Genomic DNA, 17,805 nt, shown 5'->3' with positions numbered 1-17,805 from the left:
AGCGACAAGTGTTTTTTCGTGCGCTTGTTTAGCAGTAAACTTATTGCCGCTCGAAACTCTAACTGCCACGTCGCTCCACCTAAAAAGTGCAAGTTTGATTGTACCTAATTTTGGATAAAATGGAAAGAGCTGAATTACAATTCGTCGCATGATTTTATGAACGCATTAAATATCAGATATCGACTAATGTGAAAATATTTTCGAGTAGTGCGAATAAAAGAACTTAACAGACCTTCCGATTTCGTATAAATATGTTCTAATAATAAATATTCATATTTGTAAATAACTTTCTTACTACGGAAATCAAAAATAATTAAAAAAAGAAGAAGAAAAAGAGAAACCCGATTAAAAATGAGTCCCCTAATAAGTAGAAACATTGTACTTGATACACTGTTTTTAATTAAAGAATACCGTTAATTAAATTTTGTATACTTTATGTTAGTAACACTTTAAATACAAGTGGTACTAGTTAAAAGTTGGTCTCTCTGAAAATAATGCTACTCGCTGTACAGCCAATCGCAATGGAGGAGATGGATGTGTAAAGATCATCTAGTCTTCTTCAGGTCCTGGCAACAGTCTAATTTAGTATTTTTTCTTCCTTCATTTTAGTCGTCGTATATTCCATTTTTTTTTTAACATGAACGTAATAGTAAAACATAAAAATATAACTATTTACATATACGTAATACTTTAAACGCAGCAAAGTCTAGAAAATTTACTTCTATCCGTAAAAACAATAAAAATAAAACTAAATCCGTCGGAAGAACGGGGTTTTATAAACGATTTGTAAAGATTACCTCAATTTAACATAATTAGCACAAACTAAAGTAAAATGATACTGTTTTCCTCTACATTTAAATTCTATTCGTGGGTGGTGATATCTATTTAACTGGTTAAGGTTTATCTTATCTTTGTCTCTTAATATTTAGATTTTTATTTTATCAAACCTAAATAAGTGTCGTCCGTTAGGTTGTGGTGAGTAATTTCAGTTGAAAATGGTCAGTGTTTTAGATGTTTTTAAGCTAAATTTACTTCAATTTCTATTGGATTACTTAGAAAAACAGTTATTTGTGTATATATATATTTTTTTTTTTCTAAAAACACCCGTGATAGTACTTATAATTATTTTACTGTTTATAGATCAACTAATATTTATCATTATTTCTTTTTTCATCTGTATATTTATTTTTACATATGTTTTGCTGGGTGTTTACTGAAGATTAATGTTGTTCATTAATGAAAACGAGCATTTATTTTAGAATTTAAGTTAAATATTTATAAACGATTTTAGAAGGTAATTTTTTTAACCGCATCAGATAACCAATAGCTATGTTAATCCTGAAAAATAAATATCATTCACATGGCCAAAAAATACAAACATACGTGGACAGTACTAATCATCAAACCATTAATTACTCATCTGGATAGAGGAACATAAAACTATCTGTAAAATATCTTCTTATCCTTTCAGTCAAGCAGAAAAAATATCAAGAGATAATTTTACCATCCGCTCTTCCATGTGGTTAGAGTAATTTTATTTTCCAAATTATATTAATAATAATAATATATTTAAGCATTGTTCAGTCAGTTTCTAAGCAACTGTTATTTAATTTTTAATTCAGTTCTATTAGAGTTATTGATAGAATTACACCTGATCTCCTGATCTCTGCTACCCGATTCAAATCTATTAAAAACTACATCAAAAGAAATACATAGAAGAAAAAAAAGAATTCCAGAAGAAAAAGTTCACAGATAAAGAGAGAACTGAAATAACACCAAAACATCCACTGCAATTTGAACTAAAGGGGAATACAATCAACAAAAAGAAATCCTAATCGAAATTAAATAAACTCAAGAAAAAAAGAATCATTAAAGATAACAACAAAGAAATAGAATAAGGAATAATAATAAAAGGTATTTATATAAAAGTTAGATAACTTAAAAAAATAATAACAGTAAAAATGGTTGAACCATAACAATAATGGAGGGGTGGGATTAAGTGAGGTGGGGTGGTGGGCCCCCATCTCAATTTGTTGTTAGTTTTGAAGATATTATGATGAAGGATAAAACGTAGCTGCTTCGGTTATTATTAACTGATATCGGCCAATTTCATAGTCTGAAAAAAATTTACAAAATGACCTATCTATAAACTATATATAATATACATTATAAGAAGAAAGAAGAAAGGAAATGTACCCATCTATTTTGGAAAAAGATTCATTCATCTCGTTTTTATAAATTGTGAATACCATGTAAAAAGATATTCATTGTTCCTATTAAGAGGTTACGAAGAAAATCATGGATGGACTATCACTTTTTTGATATATTTATAAACTATCATTCAAAGTGTATTAAAATTAAAAAAAAGTTAATGTTTATTATAAACGACTACTAACTATTTCTGTAATTTCTTGTACAAAATTATATTAAAACTATGATGATGATATTAGAGTTTTCAAAATCATTAAAATATACCTAATCAGTTTTTATTTTTGCAAATTTTAAAATAGTTATTGTATAAATATTTTAATATTAAGTAACTAATTAAATACAAAGTTATACTTAACCCTGACGGCTTCAAGCCTATTTCGTAAATACTAGAAGCACGTTTTTCAGAAAAAGTAGATGTTTGGTAGAAATGCCACAGAAATAACAATATACACGATAAAATTATGAAAAAAATTTAGTTACTCAATAACCTATGTAGATTGTGGTACTGCGATCCAAAATGTGCTACACCCTTGATTAATTATTTAAAAACTAAAATTCTACAAAAAAAAAAAATACTAAATTTGTACTTTATTTGAAAAATATCCTTGCTATTTATATCTAATCTATCTCTGTTTATAAAAAGAAAAATTATTGTGAACAAAATAAAAAAAAATAATGGGAATGAAACTGGATTAATTTTACCCAATACGCAGAATTCCCGAAGAAATCATTCGCCAGCCGACACTCGTTAACAAAAGAATTCCCAAACCTATGTTTATATGATATAAACGTTTTATAACACGTCGTAAAATATTTGTTACATTTTTCGTGAATAACTCTTTATATATTAGTTAAAATAATAACCGGGATGTTTATTGTATCCCGGTATATAATTAGTTATGTTATATATATATATAAATTGTGTAGGCCTGCCTACACAATTTTTTTCTTCTACCTGTCCTTCCAATATTAAAGCGACTATTCCAGGATGCCTTAGTATGTGGCCTATAAGTCTGTCTCTTCTTTTAACTATATTTTTCCAAATGCTTCTTTCTTCATCTATTTGCCGCAATACCTCTTCATTTGTCACTTTATCCATCCATCTGATTTTTAACATTCTCCTATAGCACCGCATTTCAAAAGTGAAAATTTATTTAAATTATCTCAAATTTAAATTCTCTATTAGTTAATTAAAAATTCTTGTTTATTTGGAAATTAACAAATTTATTTCAAACCTTAAAAATATATTTTCCGAGAAAAAGTTTTCTTTGTTTATTCCGTTTTTCTTAAAACCAAAGTGAAATAGAGGTCTGGGACCACTTGCGTTCATTTTAAAAAAAAAAAACCCCTAAGCGAGCACTCAGCTTACCCCTCGATTTATAGCCCTAGAATTTTAATACAGTTTAAGTTCACAGAGGGAGCTAAATGTTAGCGAGCTAAATGAGTCGAAACTCGCTAACCAACCGTTCTCTGACTTGTTTATGTGAATGTGAATTGTTTTTTTTTTTTTGCTTTTTTTGCACTCTATCCGACGAACAATATTTTTTGTAGCTTTCCGTAATTCGGTTTGTTTTTTGTTAGTTACACCGCATTTTGAATCTAACACTTCAAAAGCTGATACATTGATGAATTCAAGTGGCCCACAATCCAGAGTAGTCCAGAGTGGTGTTAAGTTAGATTATCTTAGAGACCAGTTGATAATTACTAAAATTTGTCAGTTGATGAGTTATTGATAAGTTATGTGTGGTTTTCGATCCCAATCTTTTGACTAAATACATATTTCTATCAAATTACTTAAAATACAATTCTGGAATACATTTTATTCAATTTCTCATATCACACACACTCACTTTGTTTGTGTGTGTGTATGTGTGTGTGAGTGAGTATATGTGTGTGTGAGTGAGTATATATATATATGTGTGTGTGCGTGTGCGCGTGCGCGTGCGCGCGCGCGCGTGTTTGTGTGTGTGTGTGTGTGTGTGTGTGAACAAACGAACATTTACATTTTTATTTTTATTTATATAGATAATTTATATTTATGCATTGTTTAGACAGTTTCTACGCAACTGTTATTTAATTTTTAATTCAGTACTATTAGAATTTCTGATAGAATTACACGTATTGAATCTCTGCTGCTCGATTGAGATTATATAAAAGCTACATCAAAAGAAATATATACAAGAAAAAAAAGAATTCCAAAAGTTCACAGGTAAAGAGAGAATTAAATAACACCAAAAACCACTGCAATTTGAAGTAAAGGGGAATACCATCAACAAAAAGAAATCCTAATCGAAATTAAATAAACACAAGAATCATTAAAGATAACAACAAAGAAATAGAATAAGGAATAATAATAAAAGGTATTTATATAAAAGTTAGATAACTTCAAAAAAATAATAAGAGTAAACATGGTTGAACCATAACAATAATGGTGGGGTGGGATTAAGTGAGGTGGGGTGGTGGGCCCCCATCTCAATTTTTTGTTAGTTTTGAAGAACATGCCATGTAGCGGTCAATTGCATGAAGTCTGAATTAGGAAGTTGAATGAAGAAGAAAGAAGACAGGAATTCTTACCTATCTATTTTGGAAAAAAAAATTGATTCATCTCTTTTTTATAAATTATGAATACGATGTAAAAAGATATTCACGCTACCTGTTAAGAGGCCGGGACGAAATTCGTTGAATTAAATGTTTTTATGTTACGAAGAAAATCATGGTTGGACTATCACTTTTTTGATATAAATATTTATAAACTATCATTCAAAGGGTATTAACATAAAAAAAACAGATAATGTTGATTATAAACAAATTTTATAATTTTCTGTAATTTTTTGTACGAAATTATATTAAAACTGTAATGATATTAGCGTTTACAAAATCATTATTAAAATATAACCTAATAAATTTTTATTTTTGCAAGTTTTAAAATAGTTATTTTATTAATTTTTTAATATTAAATGTCAAATTTAATACAGTTATATTTAAAATCAACAATCAAATTTCACCATAATTTTGACTTCAGAGTTGCCATCAAATTAAAAAAAAAAACGTAGCCAAGTGCTGATATAAAATAATATAATACATTAAATATAATTAAATATATAATATATTATAATCTAATAGATTATAAATATATTATATTAATCTAATATAATAATAATATTAACCTTTTAGATTTTTTAGATTAACCTTTTTTAGATTAACCTAGATTAATATTAACCTTTTTTTTATATTATATATAAAATATATAATATATATAATTAAATATAAAATAATTACAACAGTCTGCAACGTGATATTCGCCTACATAATATTTGATCATTCTACTGTAGAGAATGATGGTTCAAAAACTGAGCATGTCAAACTATTCTTTAAAATCATTAAATTTCATAGCATTTTTTTGTTGACATTTGGGTGCTGATCCAAATTTATTGTTTTAAGGTTATCCAAGGTGCATAAAAATTTATTTAAATCTATTTTACCATAATTTGATTCTAGTCTTCTACGTATCAAACTTTATTCTCACACTTTCTTTCTGTAGTTTTGATTCGAATTGAAAGTCAGATCTCCACTACAGACTCTCACAACAGGGCTAATTCCTAGAAGCCAGAACCTTTATTGTGAGCTAGTTATGACGATCGGTCGCTAACTTTCTCCACGAAACTGGGAAAATACCTCTAACTGGAACGTCTGACCCGAGGCTACCGTAGAAATCATCAGCTTATAATCCATGAAATAGCACATGTATTCATCATCGGTTTATAAACCGGATTGCTATCCCTCATGGCCATTGCAGATCAAGAAAGGCTGATTGCCGAGTACGACCGCCAGATACTAATGCGGTGTCCAAGCTTAAGGAGAATGAGATAGCAGCTTCGATGTTGACTCCGTCATGCCCGTTTGCACTCGGGTTCTGGTGAAAGCATTTTTGTGAAGTCGTAATGAACAACCAGGTCTGTCTTCTAACGGAATAGTAGAGGAAAGGGAAGATAATCCTTTGATTTGAGCATGCAGTATGGAAGAATTGGCGCCGCTATTTTATTTTACATTTTCACTTTTTAATAAAAGTTGAACAAACATATTTGAATTTATTTTATAAAGTATTTTTCGTCGATCGCTTTATTATTTCAATTTTTCCGTAAAAATACCTACGTTTTTCCGTTACAGATAAACACGATTTAAAATTTTGTATTTCATGAATGTTATAGCACCCTAAGACCTAAATTCATAACAGAGATTTAAAATATTAAAAAAAAATAAATAGAAGTGTGTATTAATAATTTTAAAATAAACCAATAAACCACAGAACAATTATGCGCGCGCACACACATCACCACCATTGCAAAGAAGTCACATTAAACTGTTTAGAAAAAATTTTAGGAAAGAGTTATTATACTTTCATTGCACTGCTTATTTATTACATGAAAAAAGTGTAAAAAATTCAAGGGATCTAAATTTGCATATATTTCCTCCCCCACCTTTTAAATTACTCCCAATAAAAGTTGTTGGAAAAATCATTTTTTTTAAATTTTACTGTAAGAAATCCAATAAAAACTTGTGTAAGATTTTTCATTTTCAAAGTCTTTTGGTTGTATTTAAAACTTCACATAAGTTTACAAAGACATGAAAGCTGATATTCACCACAAACATTTTATCGTTTTTAAATTATCTGAATCCTTATAGAAATGAAATGAAGTTGATTAGCTGCCGATTAAAATCAGCAGTTGAAGAACTTATTAGTATTTCACAAATCATTTACATCTATAAATTCAATGTGATCATTACGGGTACTTTTTATAAAATAATGAATCATTACTTTCAGAAAAAGCCATTCTCATTAGTATCCCAAGTACCTCAGAATGAATGATTAATTCCTACATACGGAATTTGAATGCTTATATATTCAAATATATATTTATATATATATATTCTTTAAAGTTTTTCGATAATTTTCTACTGGATAAACAAGTATTTAGAAACAATTAAAAAAATATTGTAAAATACATTCATTAGATGATTAAAGATTTGAAAAAGTTTAGTACATACGAAATGACAACTGTCTACTACTACTACTACTACTACTACCTTATTATTAAGACTGTAAATTAATAATTTCAGTGCCCATGTGTGTATTCACTTTTAAAACTAACCAAATTAATGAATTATTAAGCTCACAAGAAATTGTAATTTTCCTTTTCTGCAGTAAAATATTTAGCCTTGTCTTAATGTTTTGAGAAACAATTAAGTTTCGAAAACTACTCATTCTCCATTTCGCAAAAACTGTATGCGTATCTAAAATTTCCTTCAACGCTTCTTTTGTGTGTATGTATGTATGTGTGTATGTATGTGTGTATGTGTGTGTGTGTGTGTGTGTGTGTGTGTGTGTGTGTGTGTGTGTGTGTGTGTGTGCGCGTGTGCGTGTGCGCGCGCGCGCGCGTGTGTGTGTGTGTGTGTGTGTGTGTGTGTGTGTGTGTGTGTGTGTGTGTGAACAAACGAACATTTACATTTTTATTTATATAGATAATTTATATTTATGCATTGTTTAGACAGTTTCTAAGCAACTGTTATTTATTTTTGAATTCAGTTCTATTAGAATTTCTGATAGAATTAGACGTATTGAATCTCTGCTGCTCGCTTGAGATCATATTAAAGCTACATCAAAAGAAATATATAGAAGAAAAAAACACAGATAAAGAAAGAATTGAAATAACACCAATAAAACCACTGCAATTTGATAAAGGAATAAATAAATAATTTTATAAAGGAATACCATCAACAAAAAAAATCTTAATCGAAATTAAATAAACTCAAGAAAAACTAGAATCATTAAAGATAACAACAAAGAAATAGAATAAGGAATAATAATAAAAGGTATTTATATAAAAGTTAGATAACTTAAAAAAATAATAAGAGTAAACATGGTTGAACCATAACAATAATGGAGGGGTGGGATTAAGTGAGGTGGGGTGGTGGGCCCCCATCTCAATTTTTTGTTAGTTTTGAAGATATTAGGATGAAGGATAAAACGAATCGCTTCGGTTATAATTCAGACTTTATAAAGTTGACCGATATATGGCATGTTTTAATTTATAATATGACATATTTATTGACTATTTGTAATATTTATTATAAGAAGAAAGAAGAAAGGAATTTTTATCCATCTAATTTGGAAAAAAATTGATTCATCTTGTTTTTATAAATTATTAATACGGTGTAAAAGTGTATGAATTGCTACCTATTACGAGGCCGGGACGAAAGGCGTTGAATTAAATGCTTTTATGTTACGAAGAAAATAACGGTTGAACTATCACTTTTGTGACGTAAATATTTATAAAGTAAACTATCATTCAAAATGTAACAGTTAATGTTGATTACAAGCGACTATTATTTCTGTAATTCCTTGTACGATATTATATTAAAACCGTTATAACGATTAATGTATACAAAGTCATAAAAATACGCTTAATAAATTTTTCGTATTTTTGTAAATTTTAAAATAGTTTTTTTATTTTATAAATATTTTAACATTAAATAATTAATTAAATAAAAAATGGTTTAAAATCAACAAATTTCACTATAATTTTGACTTTTCAAATAAAAAATAATAACACTACCGACTGTTGATATCAAAAGTAATATTAAACATAAGCAACAGTTTACAACGTGATATTCACCTACATAATATTTCATCATTCCATTGTACAGTGGTGGTTTATGAATTGAGCATGTCAAACTTGATAGCGTAGGAAGATAAAATTTTGCCTAAATTGATTTAACGTTTTCATGAAAATAATTAAATTTTTTTGTGTGCCGATTCAAATTTATGGAAGGTTGTCAAGATGCATAATAATTTATTTAAATCTACTTTACCATAATTATTTAAACGGTCTTCTCCCACTTTGTTCCTGTGGTTTTGATTCTCCACTAACAGACATCCTAAGAGGGCTAATTCCTAGAATCCAGAACCATTATTGAGGGCAAATTACGCCTACAGACTTCTAACGTTCTCTAGGTAACTGGGAAAATGTTATATTGCCATTACTCTGGCAACAGATTATTACAAGTCATCAGCTTATAATCTATGTAATAACGCATGACTTCATCCAAGGTTAGAAAAATGATCCGGGTTGCTATTCCCTCACGGCCACTGCAAATCAAGAAAGGCTGATTGCTGAGCAAGACTGCCAGATGCAAAGGGCTAATGTGGTGTCCAAGATTAAGTAAGGGGAGTGAGGTAGCAGCTTCGATCTAACAGCCGTCATGCCTGTTTGCCCTCAGGCTGTGCTGAAAGCATCACACACACACACACACACACACACACACATATATATATATATATATATATATATATATATATATACACACGCACACACACACACACACACACTATAATGAAGGCGTAATGAACAACCTCGTCTGTAGAGGAAATGTAAGGTTGTCCGCTGATTTGACATGCAGCATGCAAGTGTTGGCGCCGCCATTTTAAAACATAATTTCTGTTTTTAATAAAAATTGAACTTAAACATATTTGAATTTTTATCTAAAATATTTTTCGTTGACCGAGTTTACTATTTCAAGTTTTTCTTTAAAATATCTACGTTTTTCCGTTAACAGATGAATAGGATTTTTCTGTATTTAGGCAATGCTATATCGCTGTAAAACCTAATTTCATAATGAAAGAAAGAGAGCACAACATGCTAAAATAAACCACACCAACTCCATTTCAAATAAATCAGGAGCATAATAAATTGTTATAACAGAAGTCCGACAATTGTGTTCTTATACTTTCCTGGCATTGCTTATTTATCTTATACGTGAAAAAAATATAAAAAAATTAAAAAATCAATATTCTTTACTTTTTTGCAACCCTTTTTTCAAAATCACCTCCCGAGAAAACTTACTGATCAGTCTTCATAAAAACAAATAAAAAATAAAATACACTAAACTATTGTTAAATGAAAAAACTAAAAAAAACTTTCGCTGTAAAACGTAGAACCGATAAAAATTGTCTTGGATTTTTCATTTTCGAAAAATGAAAAGCAGTTAAACCGAAAAAAAATGTAAAAGAAACAATTTTTTGGCCGGTTTTAATATGTTTCTTTATACGTTTATAAAATAACATAAAAGCTGATATTCACCAAAAATATTGTATCCTTTTTAAGTTATGCGCATTTTTCTTGAGATATATAAAGAGGTGATTTATTATAGAAATGAAGTAACGGAAAGTTAAAATATAACTGCTGTAGTTTTGATTTGCCGATTAAAATCAGTAATTGAAAAACTTATTATGACTTCACAAACCATTTGCATTTATAAATTCAATCTGATCTTGGACTTGTTCTACAATACTGAATCATTACTTTCAGAGAAAGCATTTCCCATTAGTATCCGGTGTATCTCAGAATAATGCTTAATTCATGATTTCGGAATTTGAATGCTTATATACGGAAGTGATATATATATATATATATATATATATATATATATATATATATATGCACTTTAATGTTTTTCGATAATTTTCTACTGGATAAACAAGTATTTAGAAACAATTTTAAAAATATTATATTATACATTAGCTGATTAAAAATTTGAAGAAGTTTAATTCGTACAAAATGACGATCGTCTACTACTACCTATTATTAAGACATTAAGACATTTAAAATTAATTAAATTAATAAACCTTAAGCTCACAAGAAGTTATAATTTTCCTTTTTTGTAGTGAAATATTTAGTCTTATCTGAATTTTTTTAGAAAACATTTTAAAATTACATTTTTCAAAAAAATTATTTACGTATGTAAAACTTCCTTAAAAGACGTTTAATCCTTCTTTTATATTTGTGTGTGTGGGGGCGCGCGCGCGATAACAAGAATATAAAATAAATATTTTTTTAATACATATACACTCTGCCGATCTCTGTGGCGGAGTGGTAGCGTCTCAAGCTTTCATCTAGAGGCCCTGGATTCAAATCCCAGTGTGGGATTTTATGAAGTAATCTATTTATAAACTAATAAACAAAAATAATAATTTATACCGTATTAGAAAAGTCGTATAAAATGCTAAACGTATTCTTATACTTATAGAAAAGCTTTTTAAATTTTACGTACCGATTTGAAGATTACACATTGGCACGTATTGAATCCAGTACATAGTATATACAGATAAAAAGCAATGACAAATTTATACGGGGCAATCTTTATACATTAAATCGAATAAAAAATTTTATTAGCTAAATTCATTTTTGAAAAATTAAATAAAGGAATCTATAATATACAAAATTTGTGACTATGTGTCGAAGGGGACCATTAATCTTAAAAATGTAACACGTTTTCTACAAAGAAAATAATAGGCTAAAATGAAATTCAACAATTTATCAATCTACGATAAATTATTATTATAATAATAAACTTGCCATCTAGGGAATATATAAACAGATCTCTTCACATCTTTTAAAAGAAGATAATTTTATAGTTACGGTCAAATAAATAATAAATGTGCGATAATATGAGTCGGAGATGATGGAACAAGGTGTGGTTTATACGCTCTTGGATTTTTTATTCATTCTCCTTCTAAGAAGATAAATAATTAAAACCCCTATATTTTTAATTTCTAATGAAAATTTACAATAAGTAACCATAGTTACCACTATAAAATAAGCGTAAATTTTCTACACTCATATTATGAAACAAGGGTACTTTAACGATTCTTTCTCTTCATTGTTTTAACAAATTCTGTACCAACTTTTATATTAAAAGGAAAAAAAATTCAAAACTATTTACTTATGTCACCATTTAATCAATAAATTACATATTTTATGTATAGCTGTACGAATATATATACAAACCTAAAATAACATTTTATTCATCATAATATCTTATCTTTATTGAAGACGGGGTGTTAAACTTGGAAGGAACTCTATTAAGCTTAACCTACACACATAAATATTTTTAGAAAAAAAATTCCTAAAATTTATTCCTCGTATCTAAAAAGTACATATTCTTTTCTTATTTTTAGTTAAAATAGTTTTAATTATTATCAAAATCCGGAAATTTCATATAATACTTTGCCAGTTTTTTTAAATTATAACTTCCGATATTGTATTATACTTTAAATGGGAATACAAACTAGCATAATAAAGAAGTCACAAGGTATTTAAATTTTAAAAAAGTGTTAATTAAAGATAAACCATAAAAATTCCTAGTTCATCACAAATTTGTTTGTCATTTATTTTTTTTTATTTTTAATTACCGTTTTTGTTTTGAAAGTACAAACTAATTTACAATCTTACTTTACGTGCAAGTGATCAAATATAAAATATATGTACATACGTTTACAATTAAAAATAGTAAACGATTAAAAAGAAAACCATTTATAATATTGAAATTAAAAAAAAGCTGATGTGGATACCACATGATTTCCTAGTACGCCTATTAAACTATATATATACACATTTTTTGAAAATGATAAGTATATAAAATTTTATTTCATTAATAAATTCTGATATTTTTTCATATATTTTTTTATTGTGGTTATTGTTGAATTATTATTTATTGTAAAATATTTTACAATCAAAGGTTAATATTTAAGGGATTATTAATAAATAAATATATTAAAAAAAAAAAAGTTAAAAAAAGGGAGTTGAAGTCTGATTCGAATCGATGTGTCTTCCCGTTGTAAGATCCTAGTACTTCATTAATTAAAATTTTATTTGGCTATAACTCTGGAACCGATGAAAATTAATAATACACTTACGGTATGTTGTTGAAAAGTTCTCGATGAGTGCTTATTAGTGCAGTTAAGAACGATTCCAAAATCCAATCGTTTTAGATGTTACAACAGTCCTAAATCCAAAATTTTAAAGTCCTACGGTTAATCGTTTTTGAGTTACGCGAGATACAAACGAACATACGTACCTACGTACGTACGCTGAAACTAGTCAAAATGGATTTAGGAATGGTCAAAATGGATATTTGCGTTGAAATCTGAAAACCGAAATTTTTCGCGATCAAATACTTCCTTTACTTCGTACGAGGAAGTAAATATTTAATTTTTTTAATTTTCATACAGGTATAGATTTTAGATGTACAAAAATTTTGGAGATTTTGGTGTTAATACTATTTAATATTAAATCTAATATATCTTTAGCAGAGCTACTGAATACTCTACCTAATATTTTTTTCACTAATATCTTCGCAGTAAAGATCTATAGAAACTCTCTTGAAAAGTATAGCACTAAAATAGGATGGGCTTGGATTTCTAGTATAAATGTGTAGTATTTTTCCGTCTTCAAAAATGAAGATAAATGACACCGTCTGCATGTGTTGAAAAATGCATAACATTTTATATTATTTATATTACATATATATGTATATGATTTAATAATATTTATTTAACAGCTCGCTTTTTTTATTTATTGTATATTAACCGTACTGTTATATAACTTCAATTTATTTTATATATACTATATATTTTTAGGCTATAAAATTAGAGTATTCTTCATAAATGAAAAAAATTTTCTTTGAATATTTTTATCTTACTATCCATTGCTATAAAAAAACTTATCGATATTATATTATAATAAAAGTTATAATTTTTTCAGTTTTTGATGCGAGGTTGTAATATATTTTTAAAAAATTGATCGTATTCAGAGAAGTTATGTAAAATTATACGTGAAAAGTACCCTTAAAATTTGTTTCTCATTTAATGTTTAATAATTTTGTAATTAGATTACGTGTAATATTAGTTAGTCTTACATATTTAAGTATAGCATTTTATTTGGCGTTTAAATATTATAAAAATAAAAATTTTTTAATAATTCGATCATTTAAAAATATAATTGCCATTTTGGCTCCCTGTAAAGAGACGGATTTTTCTGCACGCTATTAAAAACATTATTATATTTTAAGACGGTGAACATTATAAATTTTAGAAAAATGAATTTGTTTAAAGAAATTATGAAAAATAATCCTTTTTACTTTCTTGTACAAACTATAGGAAAAGTTAAATTAATGAAATATTTGGATCTTACAAAGGGAAAGGCACTTCAGTTCAAATTCGACTTCTTATTTTTGACTTTTTTTAATTTAAATTTATCGATTTATTAATAATTATTATCCTCGGATCGTAACAAAAAATTACAATAAATAATTCAATAATAACAATAATAAAAAAAAAATATAAAAAAATAGTAGAAGGTATAAATGAAATAAAATTTTACGTACTTTTCATTTTAAAAAAATGTCTATATGTAATTTAATAGGTGTACAAGTAACCCACCGGGTTGGTCAGGTGGTGAACGCGTCTTCCCAAATCAGCTGATTTGAAAGTCGAGAGTTTCAGCGTTCAAGTCCTAGTAAAGTCACTTATTTTTACACGGATTTGATTACTAGATCGTGGATACCGGTGTTCTTTGGTAGTTGGATTTCAAATAACCACACATCTCAGGAATGGCCGAACTGAGACCGTAAAAGAACTACACTTCATTTGCACTCATACATATCATCCTCATTCATCCTCTGAAGTATTATCTGAAAGGTAATTACCGGAGGCTAAACAGGAAAAAGAAAGAAATAGGTGCACAAGTAAGTCACGCGGTGTCCCCGTCAGAAGTTTTCATTTGTTTTGCAGGTAATGTAATTTTAATGTTCCGTAATTTAATTAAATTTTGTGTAAAAGTCTAGATTATTACATAAGGACCGCTACAGTCCTTACTGGATCCGAACCTGTTCTTCCTACTTTATGATAATTAATTAAAGATGTTTATCTGTTTAGAAGTAGAGAGGTCGTCTACCTATTAACATTTCAAGGAAAAAGTATGTTTTCCGGAAGAACAACGTTTAACGTAATGGCCGGTAAGTTAGATACGGTAAGGGTGGTTTGGGACGGCTGAAGTAATTTCCTATGGTAGGCGTTCCTCATACCCTTATCACCATGACCCCTCTTTAGGTTCATCATCACATCTACCCGGAGATAGATACCGTGGAAAGGATTCTCCTCTTTATTTATTTCTGTGTTTGCTTAAAATGCTTCTGGGGGTTGCAGGTCAAAACGATCGTTGTTGTGATCAAATGTTTCCTTTAAATCCTTTGATATTATAGACTCAAATTAATTATAGGTTGTTTATCACAGTCTACCTAATTAAAATTTGTTTAATTGTGATTAGTCTTTTTCGGAGTGAGGTGCGGGTATCGCGCTACGGCGATCTCGGTGAAATAGTTGTGAAGGTTACGAAGTAGGACAGAAGAGAGAAGATTTCCGAAGTAGCGTAAAGCAAAGACAAAAGCCGAGCTAAAATCACTGATGGAAATATCTACCGGGGCATGTTCATCGGTGGCATCCTGACAGAGGCCTAGCTGATGACTCTGATATGTAATTACTGTCTGAGGATCAATAAGAGAACCTCCGGTAAATGCCATCAGGGTTAGGAGCGGGAGCGTGAGCGGTAGTCTTGTTTTTTTCCTACATTCCCGAGCCGGAAATCCAATTAAGTATACACGACTCGGGGACGTGTCCTTTCCGGATTTTTTAATTGCCTGCCTCTAATCTCCAACGGAAGAACCAGGCCCGGCTATGCCGTTCCCAGCCCCCCCCCCCCCCCCGCCGGAGACCGGGTCTCGGTCTTTCCTTTTGCCAGCCTCAAACCGACGGCGCAGGAGCCGAAGCCGCCAAAGCGTATCCTGGAACCCACACCACCAGCCGGGTCTCAGTCTTTTCATTCATTCACACCTAACGGACCCCAGGAGTCCCCGCTCCATCACGGGAACCCACACGCCAAGGCATGTGAGCCTTCAGGAACGGGGCTATCCGCCCAGCTTTGCTATAAACTACAACCCTCAGTATTCCAGTCGTCTTGCCTCATCTTCTTTTATTCTGAGAACTGCTCTTGCAAATATTGCAAAATTATGCCAGTTTCCGGATATAGCCAAGAGCCACTCCGAGAGCTGCTCTGGCTGGGTATGCATCAGTCCCGCATTTATACGATGTTCCTCCCATCGTCTGCACACAAAAATAGTGTGTTCGGCATCGTCTACCGCATCGCAGTAACAACAGATCAGCGACTCTCTCCTACCAAACCTATGCAGGTATTGTTCAAATGCACCATGTCCCGACATGAGTTGCGTTGTGTGGTAATCTAATTCGCCATGAGTGCGATCTAGCCAAGCATCCAGGTCCGGGATAATTCTTCTTGTCCATGCGGCCACTGCTGAACCCACCCAGGTCTAGTGACCTTCCATTGTTCTCGTATAATAGAACTGGCCTCATCTTTGGCTACACCGGATGCCCTTAGTTTTCGTCCTTTAATCTGCAATTCTATCGGGGGCACCGAAGAAAGCACGCACAGTGCATCATACGATAAGGTTCGGTACCCCAAAACTATGCCCAGAAGGGACTTCCTATGAGTGCTAGTTAATTTTCTTCTGTTGCGCTGGACATTAACCTCATCGGCCCATACCGGGGCGGAGTACAACAGAGACGACGTTATCACCGAGGTGATAAGTCGCCTGCTCGACGCACGTGGAATTCCTTGTCCCGCAAAGAGACCTCGCAAGGCACGGATTATTGTTTTCACTCTGTCGCAGATCACAGGATCTAGAACCATTTAGTTAGAAATGGAAGAACCATTTAGTTAGAAATCTAGAACCATTTAGAATCATCCTCCAAACAGGATTTAGAAGAAACACTGAACGGCATAGGTGAAGTCCATCAGATGAAAATAAACAAGAACAAAATGAAAGTACTGAAATGTAGTAGAAATAGCAAATAAGGACCACTGAAAGTGAAAATGGGAGGACAAAAGATAATGGAAGTAGAAGAATTTTGTTATTTGGGAAGTAGAATTACTAAATATGGACGAAGCAGGAGTGATATAAAATGCCGAATAGCACAAGCGAAACGAGCCTTCAGTCAGAAATATAATTTGTTTACTTCAAAAATTAAATTAAATGTTAGGAAAAGATTTTTGAAAGTATATGTTTAGAGTGTCGCTTTATATGGAAGTGAAACTTGGACGATCGGAGTATCTGAGAAGAAAAGATTAGAAGAAGCTTTTGAAATGCAGTGCTATACGAGAATGTTAAAAATCAGACGGGTGGATAAAGTGACAAATGAAGAGGTATTGCGGCAAATAGATGAAGAAGGAAGAATTTGGAAAAATATAGTTAAAAGAAGGGAGGCCAGATATTAAGGAATCCTGGAATAATCGCTTTAATATTGGAAGAATAGGTATAAGGAAAAAATTGTGTAGGCAGGCCACGTTTGGAATATGTAAAACAAATTGTTAGGGATATGTAAAACTAAAGCAGGAGTGATATAAAATGCCGAAATAGCACAGGTGAATCAGAAGTATAATTCCTTTTCATCAAAAATTAATTTAAACGTCAGGAAAAGATTTTTGAAAGTATATATTTGGAGCATAGCTTTATATGGAAGTGAAACTTGGACGATCAGAGTACCTGAGAAGAAAAGATAGAAGCTTTTCAAAAGCGATGCTATAGGAGAATGTTAAAAATCAGATGGGTGGATAAAGTAACAAATGAAGAAGTTTTGGAGCAAATAGATGAAGAAAGAAACATTTGGAAAAATATAGTTAAAAG

General features: G+C 30.2%; 1 protein-coding gene across 1 annotated transcript in view; it reads right to left on the bottom strand.

The window, feature by feature from the left end:
- The window catches only part of LOC142329676 (uncharacterized), a 317,008-nt gene that overhangs the window by 298,595 nt on the left and 608 nt on the right, over nt 1-17,805 (bottom strand). The gene's annotated exons all lie outside the window — the stretch shown is intronic.

Source organism: Lycorma delicatula, chromosome 9 (genome assembly GCF_047948215.1).
Source record: "Lycorma delicatula isolate Av1 chromosome 9, ASM4794821v1, whole genome shotgun sequence".
Taxonomy (NCBI): Eukaryota; Metazoa; Arthropoda; class Insecta; order Hemiptera; family Fulgoridae; genus Lycorma; species Lycorma delicatula.
Note: the sequence above shows the minus strand (reverse complement) of the source record. Positions and strands in the feature narration are given on the sequence as shown.